This window comes from Sapajus apella, unplaced genomic scaffold (assembly GCF_009761245.1).
Source record: "Sapajus apella isolate SASKATOON/1434 unplaced genomic scaffold, GSC_monkey_1.0 scaffold4, whole genome shotgun sequence".
Classification (NCBI taxonomy): Eukaryota; Metazoa; Chordata; class Mammalia; order Primates; family Cebidae; genus Sapajus; species Sapajus apella.
Genome location: NW_022436944.1, coordinates 695,218 through 704,224, shown reverse-complemented (window position 1 = coordinate 704,224; position 9,007 = coordinate 695,218). Strand labels below are relative to the sequence as shown.

The following is a 9,007-nucleotide window of genomic DNA, read 5'->3' as shown; positions in this document are numbered from 1 at the left end:
AGGGTTTCACCATGTTGGCCAGGATGGTCTCGATCTCTTGACCTTGTGATCTTCCCATCTCTACCTCCCAAAGTGTTGGGATTACAGGCGTGAGCCAGCATGCTCAGCCTTTTATTTTTTATTCTTTTTATTTTTATTTATTCATTTTTTTTGAGACAGAGTCTTTCTCTGTCACCCAGACTGGAGTGCAGTAGTGCAATCTCAGCTCACTGTAACCTCCACCTCCTGGGCTCAAGTGCTCTTCCTACCTCAGCCTCCTGAGTAGCTGGAACTATAGGTGCGCACCATCACATCCAGCTCATTTTGTGTGTGTGTTTATTTTTTTTATAGGGTTTTGCCACGTTGTCCAGACTGGTCTCAAATTCCTGGGCTCAAGCAATTTACCCACCTCAGCCTCCCAAAGTGCTAGGATTACAGGAGTGAGCCACCAGCACACCCAGCCTCAAATCTCAATATTAATGTTGAACGTAAATAGCCTAAATGATTCACTTAAAAGATACAGATTGGCAGAATGGGTTTAAAAATTGCAAACAAATATCTGCTGTCTTCAAAGGACTTGTATAACACTCAAAATAAAAGAGTGGATAAAGGTATTCCATGCAAATGAAAAACAAACGCAAGCAGGAGTAGCTATTCTTCTATCAGATAAGACAGACTCAAGCAAGGACACCCAGATGACACAGTTCACGCCTGCAACCTCAGCATTTTGGGAGGCTGAGGCAGGAGGATCCCTTGAACTCAGGAGTTCAATACCAGCCTAGGCAACACAGCAAGGCCTTGTCTCTACGAAAAAATTTTAAAATTAGCCTGCAGTGGTGATGCATGCCCACAATCCCAGCTACTGAGGAGGCTGAAGTGGGACAATCGCTTGAGTGTGGTAGATTCAGGCTGCAGTGAGCTGTGATCATGCCACTATACTCTAACCTGAACAAGAAAGCCAGACCCTGTCTCAACAAATAAATAAATAGCAACAACAGTTTAAAAAAAAAAAAAAAGACAAATAAGGTCATTATATAATGATAAAAGTATCAATCCAACAAAAAGATATTACAATCCTAAATTTATATGTACCAAACACGGGAGCTCTAAGATTCATAAAACATTTATACTACTAGACCTAAGAAATGAGGTAGACAACAACACAATAATAGTGGGGGACTTTAGCACTCCACTCACAGCGTAAGACAGATCATCGAGACAGAAAGTCAACAAAGAAAAATACAGACTTAAAACTACACTTTAGAACAAGTGGACCTAACAGATATTTATAGAACATTCTATCAGAGAACTGCAGAATTCTCTATCAGAGAACATTCTTCTCCTCAGCGTGTGGAACATGCTAAAGACAGACTATATGATAGGCCACAAAATAAGTCTCAGTAAATTTTTAAAAATTGAAATTATATCAATTATCTTCTCGGATCGCAGTGGAATAAAACTAGAAATCAACTACAAAAGAAACCCTGAAAACTACACAAATACATGGAAGTTAAACAGTCTGCTCCTGAATGATTTTGGGGTTAACAATAAAAATCAAGATGGAATTTAAAAAATTATCTGAGGTTTTCTAAGTGGCAAAGCATTCAAGAGGAAGAAAAGATAAAAAAAAAAGAAAAAAATTATCTGAGGTAAATGATAATAGTGATGCTAAGTTACCAAAACTTCTGAGTTAAGCAAAAGCAGTGCTAAGAGGAAAGCTTACAGCACTAAATGCCTACATCAAAATGTCACACCTCAAGGAGCTGGAGAAATAAGAACAAATTAAACCCAACGCTAGCTGAAGAAAAGAAATAACGAAGATCAGAGTAGAAATTGAAACAAAAATAAACAACAAAAAACATCAATGAAACAAAAATCTGGTTCTTTGAAAAGATAAACAAAATGTATAAACCGTTAGCTAGATTAATCAAGAAAAGAAGAGAGAAGATTCAAATAAATTCAATTGGAAATGAAACTGAAGACATGACAACCAATGCCACAGAAACACAAAAGATCATCCTGGACTGCTATAAACACCTCTGTACACACAAACTAGAAAATCTAGAGGAAACAGATACATTCCTGGAAACATACAACCAGTCTAGATTAAATCAGGAAGAAACAGAACCCCTGAACAGACCAATAACAAGCAGTGAGATTGAATCAGTAATTTTAAAATTGCCAGCCGGGTGCAGTGGCTATGCCTGTAATCCTAGCACTATGGGAAGCCAAAGTGGGTGACGCCCGAGCTCAGGAGTTTGAGACCAGACTGGGCAACATGGTGAAATGCCATCTCTACGAAAAATACAAAAAAATTAGCCAGGCATAGTGGCACATACCTGTGGTGCCAGCTACTTGGGAGGCTGAGGTGAAAGAATTCCTTGTGCCTGGAAGGTTGAGGTTAAAGTGAGCTGAGATCACACCACTGCACTCCAACCTGGGTGACAGCGTGAGACCCCAGCACCCACTCCCCAAAAAAATTGCCAACAGCAACAAAAGAGCCCAGGGCTAGATGGATTCACAGCTGAATTCTACCAGACACTCAAAGTAGAATTGGTGCCAATCCTACTGAAACTATTCCAAAAGATTGAAAAAGAGGGAATCCTATTTAACTCATTCTATGAAGCCTATATCACTCTGATACCAAAACTAGGAAAGGACATAAAAAAAAGAAACCCTTGGCCAGGCGCAGTGGCTCATACCTGTAATCCCAGCACTTTTGGAGGCCGAGGCGTGAAGATCACCTGACATCAGGAGTTCGAGACCAGCCTGACCAATATGGAGAAAATGTGTCTCTACTAAAAATACAAAATTAGCGGGGTGTAGTGGTGCATGCCTGTAATCCCAGTTACTCAGGAGGCTGAGGCAGGAGAATTGCTTGAACCCAGCTGGTGGAGGTTGCAGTGAGCCGAGATAACCACTGTACTCCAGCCTGGGTGACAAGAGCAAAACTCCATCTCAAGAAAAAAAAAGAAACCCTTAAGACCAGTATCCCTGATGATCACAGATGCAAAAATCCTCAGCGAAACACTAGCTATTTGAATCCAACATCACATCAAAAAAATACGCCATGATCAAGTGGGTTTCATCCCAGGAAGGCAGGGATAGTTTGACATATGCAAGTCAATAAATGTGATACATCACATCAATAGAATTAACAGCAAAAGCCATATGGTGATTTCAATACATGGCAGAAAAAGCAGTCGATATAATCCAGTATCGCTTTATGATTAAAAACCTTCAAGAAACTAGGCATAGAAGGGACTTATCTCAAAATGATAAAAGCCATATATGACAAATCCATAGCCAGCATGATACTGAATGGGGAAAAGTGGAAAGCACTTCCCTTTGAGAACTGGAACAAGACGAGGATGCCTACTTTCACCACTTCTATTCAATGTAGTACTGGAAGTCCCAACCAGGACAATCAGACAACAGAAAGAAATAAAGGGGATCCAAAGGCCGGGCGCGGTGGCTCACGCCTATAATCCCAGCACTTTGGGAGGCTGAGGCGGGTGGATCACGAGGTCAAGAGATCGAGACCATCCTGGTCAACATGGTGAAACCCCGTCTCTACTAAAAATACAAAACATTAGCTGGGCATGGTGGCACGTGCCTGTAATCCCAGCTACTCAGGAGGCTGAGGCAGGAGAATTGCCTGAACCCAGGAGGCGGACGTTGCGGTGAGCCGAGATCGTGCCATTGCACTCCAGCCTGGGTAACAAGAGCAAAACTCCGTCTCAAAAAATAAAAATAAAAATAAAAAATAAAGGGGATCCAAATTGGAAAACAGGAAGTCAAACTATTGCTATTTGCTGCTGATACGATTGTATACCTAGAACACCCTTGATTTGCAGTAGAAGGAAATATGAAAAAAAAAAAAGAATACCCTAAAGACTCCTCCAAAAGACTCCAAGATAGGATAAACGAATTCAGTGAAGTCTCAGGTTACAAAATCGTTATAAACAAATCAGTATACCAACAACAACCAAGTCAGGAGTCAAATCATTAACTCAACCCCTTTTACAACAGCTGCAAAAATTGAAATACCTGAAATATACTTAATGAAAGAGGTAAAAGATCTCTACAAGGAGAACTAGAAAGCACTGCTGAAAGAAATCACAGATGACACAAACAAATGGCTTACAGAGCCTTTGCATTTTTACTCAAAAACATCTTCCAGCTTTCCTTTGCTTCCAACTGCCTTCATACTTTAGTCATTGAATTTCTCGCAAGTGAGTCCTTTTCACTGCTCTGCCTTTATGCTTACCATTAATTCCACCTAAAAGAGAAATAAGAAGAGATTGAGGGGGCCGTGTGCAGTGACTCATGCCTGTAACCTCAGCACTTTGGGAGGCCGAGGGGGGCAGATCGCCTGAGGTCAGGAGTTTGAGGCCAGCCTGGCCAATGTGGCTAATGTAACTTGGCTGGTCATGGTGGTGGGCGCCTGTAGTCCCAGCTACGCCAGAGGCTGAGGGAGGAGAAACGCTTTAACACAGGAGGTGGAGGTTGCAGCGCACCGAGATCATGCCACTGCACTCTCCAGCCTGGGCAACAGAGCAAGACTCCATCTGAAAAAAAAAAAAAAAAAAGAGATTGAGGGGAGAAAGAGAAGGCTACATTTGTTGAATACATATCAGAGTATTGGGTGCTCCATATACAATAGACCATCTAATTTGCACAGCAATTCCATGAAGTAAGTATACTAGCCACCCCTTATCAAAGGTTTCTCTTTCAGCAGTTTCAGTTACCTACAGTCAACCACACACAGTCCAAAAATATTAAATGGAAAATGGCAGAAATAAACAATTCATACATTTCCCACCATTCTGAGTAGTGTGAAGAAATCTCATGCTATCCTGTTCTGACCCACTCAGAAAGTGAATCATCCCTTTGTCCAGAATATCCCCCCTGCCTACGCTACCTCCCTATGAGTCACTTGCAATCTTGGTTGTCTGATAGGCTATCGAGGTACCCCAATACTTGTGCTTCAAGTCACTCTTATTTTACTTAACAATGGTCCCAAAGCACAATGGTAGTGATGCTGGCAACTCAGATATGCCAAAGAGAAGGCATAAAATGCTTTCCTTAAGTGAAAAGGTGGAAGTTCTTGACCTAATAAGGAAAAACACAATCCTATGCTGATGTTGCTAACATCTATGGTAAGAATGAATCTTCTATCTGTAAAATTGTGTAGAAGGAAAAAGAAATTCAAGGGTAATATATACATGGTACTATCCACAGTTTCAGGGATCCACTGAGGGTCGTGGAACCACCCCCTCAGATAAGTGGGGACTTCTATAATTTTATCCTCTATTTTCCTGATGAGGATAGTCATGCGAGTGGGATTAAGTAAACTGTCCAAGGTCACACAGCTAGTAAGTGGCAAGACTAGCTTACTAGTGGCAAGTCCAAATATAGGCTTTTCTGTACGATCTTTCTACCCACTGTCTTCATCTGGCAATTATCATTCAGATTCTATTCATCACTTTCTTATCTTAGCTTTTGTAACTTCCCTCATTTGGAGTTAGCTTCTCCATAATACTCCATCTTTATTTGTCTAATAATACCGTGTGTTTTTTTAATTGAGACATAATTCACGTAACATAAAATTCATTTGCTGAAAGTGTACAACCCAGTGGTGTTTTTGTATATTCACTTCGTGTGCAACTGTGGGAAGTAGAAAAGTTCCTCTTGAAAGTTTTCTTTCTTGTTAAAGAATAAATCGTAAGTGTGCTAATAACTCTTTATTAAGCCCTGACCTATGCAGCTGTTAGACATGCTTACAGGCACATAGTATATTCTGTCCTTGTACTTTAACCAAGATATCTGTGCTGGATGTGCTCACAGGCATGTCCCAGCTTGCCATTGCTTTTACCTGTTTAGAAAAGTTTTAAGTTGTTTGCCAATCAGGTTTTAGTTTAGATTGTGAGGTCTGGGTCCAATGGAGATCAGACACAGCAGTAAGGACGACCCCAAATCATAAGGGATAAACATGTCTGCTTTTCCTTTGTTCATTGTACTCTTATGGCAAGATGGCTAGCAAGGGTACCCTTTCTGCAGTAAAAAAGTAAAAATTGCTTTGCTGAAAAATCCTTTGTCTCACCGCTGAATTTTCTTTGTGGCACCAAGCATCTGTTTCCAACAGCAACCATCACCATTATCTAATTCCAGAACATTTCCATCACCCCAAAAGTAACCCTATACCCATTATGTAGTGATTCTCCATTTCACCTTTCCTGGAACCCCTGGCAACTATAATTTGCTTCTGTCTCTATGCAGTTGCCTATTCTGGACATTTAATATAAATGAAATAATACATTAGATAGCCTTGTGTATCTAGCTTCTTTCACTCTGTTTAATGTTTTTGAGGTTCAGGCACATTGTAATATTTCAGTACTTTCTTCCTTTTAACAGCTGAATATTATTCCATTGTATGGATATAAGACGTTTTGTTTATTCTTTTATCATTTGATGGACATTTGTTTTTTTTCTACTTACATAACATTTTTTTTTTTTTTTTGAGACGGAGTTTCGCTCTTGTTACCCAGGCTGGAGTGCAATGGCGCGATCTCGGCTCACCGCAACCTCCGCCTCCTGGGTTCAGGCAATTCTCCTGCCTCAACCTCCTGAGTAGCTGGGATTACAGGCACGCGCCACCATGCCCAGCTAATGTTTTTTGTATTTTTAGTAGAGACGGGGTTTCACCATGTTGACCAGGATGGTCTCGATCTCTTGACCTCGTGATTCACCCGCCTCAGCCTCCCAAAGTGCTGGGATTACAGGCTTGAGCCACCATGCCCGGCCTACATAACATTTTTTTTAAATTGAGATGGAGTCTCATCCTGTCACCCATGCTGGAGTGCTGTGGTGCAATCTTGGCTCATTGAACCCTCTGCCTCCCATGTTCAAGTGATCCTCTCACATAAGACTCCTGAGTAGCTGGAATTACAGGAGTGTGCCACCATGCCTGGCTAATTTTTGTATTTTTAGGAGAGACAGGGTTTCACCATGTTAGCCAGGCTGGTCTCGAACTGCTGACCTTAGGTGATCCACCTGCCTGAGCCTCACAAAGTGCTGGGATTACAGGCGTGAGCCACCATGCCTGATCTTTTTCTGCTTTTTAGCTATTATAAAACCTGTGCACAACATTTTTACAGACATTTGTTAACTTTCTTGGAGACATACCTAGGAGTATATCTGGTTCCTATGCTAACTCCATGTTTAACATCTTGAGAAACTAAAACTGTGTTCCAAAGCTGCTGTATGACTTCATATTACCACCAGTAATGCATGAGAGTTCCAATTTTTGCATATCAGGTAACATTTGCTATTGATCATCTTCCCATTCTCACCCCAGGTTTATTGAGGTATACATAATTATTGAGGTAGATAGACAGATAGATAGATAGACATAAATAAATGTCCATTTTTTGAGTATAGCCCAACCTAACAGTTGGAAAGTAGTATCTCATTGTGATTTTATTTACATCTCCCTGATGATTAACATTTTTATTGCTCGTTTGTATGTCTTCTTTGGAGAAATGTCAGTTCAAATCCTTTAACCACAGTGAGATATTATTTGTCTTTTCTATTGTTTAGTAATCAGAGATGTATACATTGGATAGTAGTGCCTTATTAGACATATGATTTCCAAATGTTTTCTCTCATTCTGTGGGATAACTTTTCACTTTCGCCATGGTGTTCTTTAAAGTACTAGCGTTTTAAATTTTGAAGTCCAATTTACCTATTTTTTTCTCTTTTTATTTGTGCTTTTGGTGTTATATCTAAGAAACCATTGTCTAATTCAAGGTCGCAAAGATTTACTACTATGTTTTCTTCTAAGAGTTTTATAATTTTATCCCTTACTAAAAAGTTTTATAATTTTAACCCTTACTACTAAAATTATAAAACTAGGCTTCTAGTTTTAGCTCTTTAACTCTTTTTTCAGTTATTTTGGTACATGACCTAGGTAGGGGTCCAATTTCACTCTTTTGTAGGTGGACATAAAATTGTCCCAGCATCATTTGTTAAAAGCAACAGTAAAAGTATTCTTTCCCGCCATTGAATTATCTTGACCTTTATTATGTTTTTTTCTCTTTCAATTTTTCTTTTTACTTTCTCTTTCTCAACATCTTTAATATATCCCATGTTTTAAAATAAATGTCGACACTTATTTTCCTGGCTCCACATCTAGCATGGGACTATGACACTATAACCCTGCAATAAATGTGTTCAGTAAATGAAAAGCTGATTGGAGATTCCTAATGTCAATCAAGACATACCAAATGTCATAGACTCTGAAAGGTGCTGGGGAAGCTTTATACATGAAGCTGACAATTCAGTGAATTTCTCAAACCAAAAGTTTTCAAGGGGGTCCCAGATCTTAATCATCTTAGACTGGAATGGGTCTTGGAGATCATCAACCCTCTCATTTTCCAGTGCTGAAAAGCAGACTTTAAAAGGCTAAATAGCAGCCTGTCTCATGTAAAATTGCTACAGGGTCCCAGCTGTCCTTGAAATTACATTCAGACTATTACAAGTTAACAAAGGATTCTTTCAGCTAGTTATTGATAAAGCATTTTTTTCAGTTCTGATAAAAGTCCTTTCCAGATGAAAGACAACTGCTTTTGCTTCATACCACATTCATCTTCTGAGATAACTCTATCTGAGACTATTTTTTAAAATCCTCCACCCTATTGGAACACTTCTTTCTCTTAATTTCTATAGATCCTCCTTGCTCTTCCACAAACATAGCAATTTATTTTGTATTGTTCTATTGCTTTGGATTATTATATAATCTTGAAATGCTATTTGATTTATCACAGTTTTATGTGCGGCCATCCAAGTAGACTACTCCAACTAGACCCAGGAATAGAAATAGAATTTTACAATTTATTATATGACCTATAGAGGCTTGCATCCCATAGATATGCAGCAGACATTTCTCGATATTATTTGTGCATTCAGACAATTCATTTTAAAAATAAGAAACTGTTTTTTTTTTTTTTTTTTTTTTTTTTTTTTT

At 39.4% G+C, this 9,007-nt stretch overlaps 1 pseudogene; it reads left to right on the top strand.

The window, feature by feature from the left end:
* Positions 1 to 6,014: 6,014 nt before the first annotated feature.
* LOC116537678 overlaps positions 6,015 to 9,007 on the top strand; it is a 7,886-nt pseudogene continuing 4,893 nt past the window's right edge.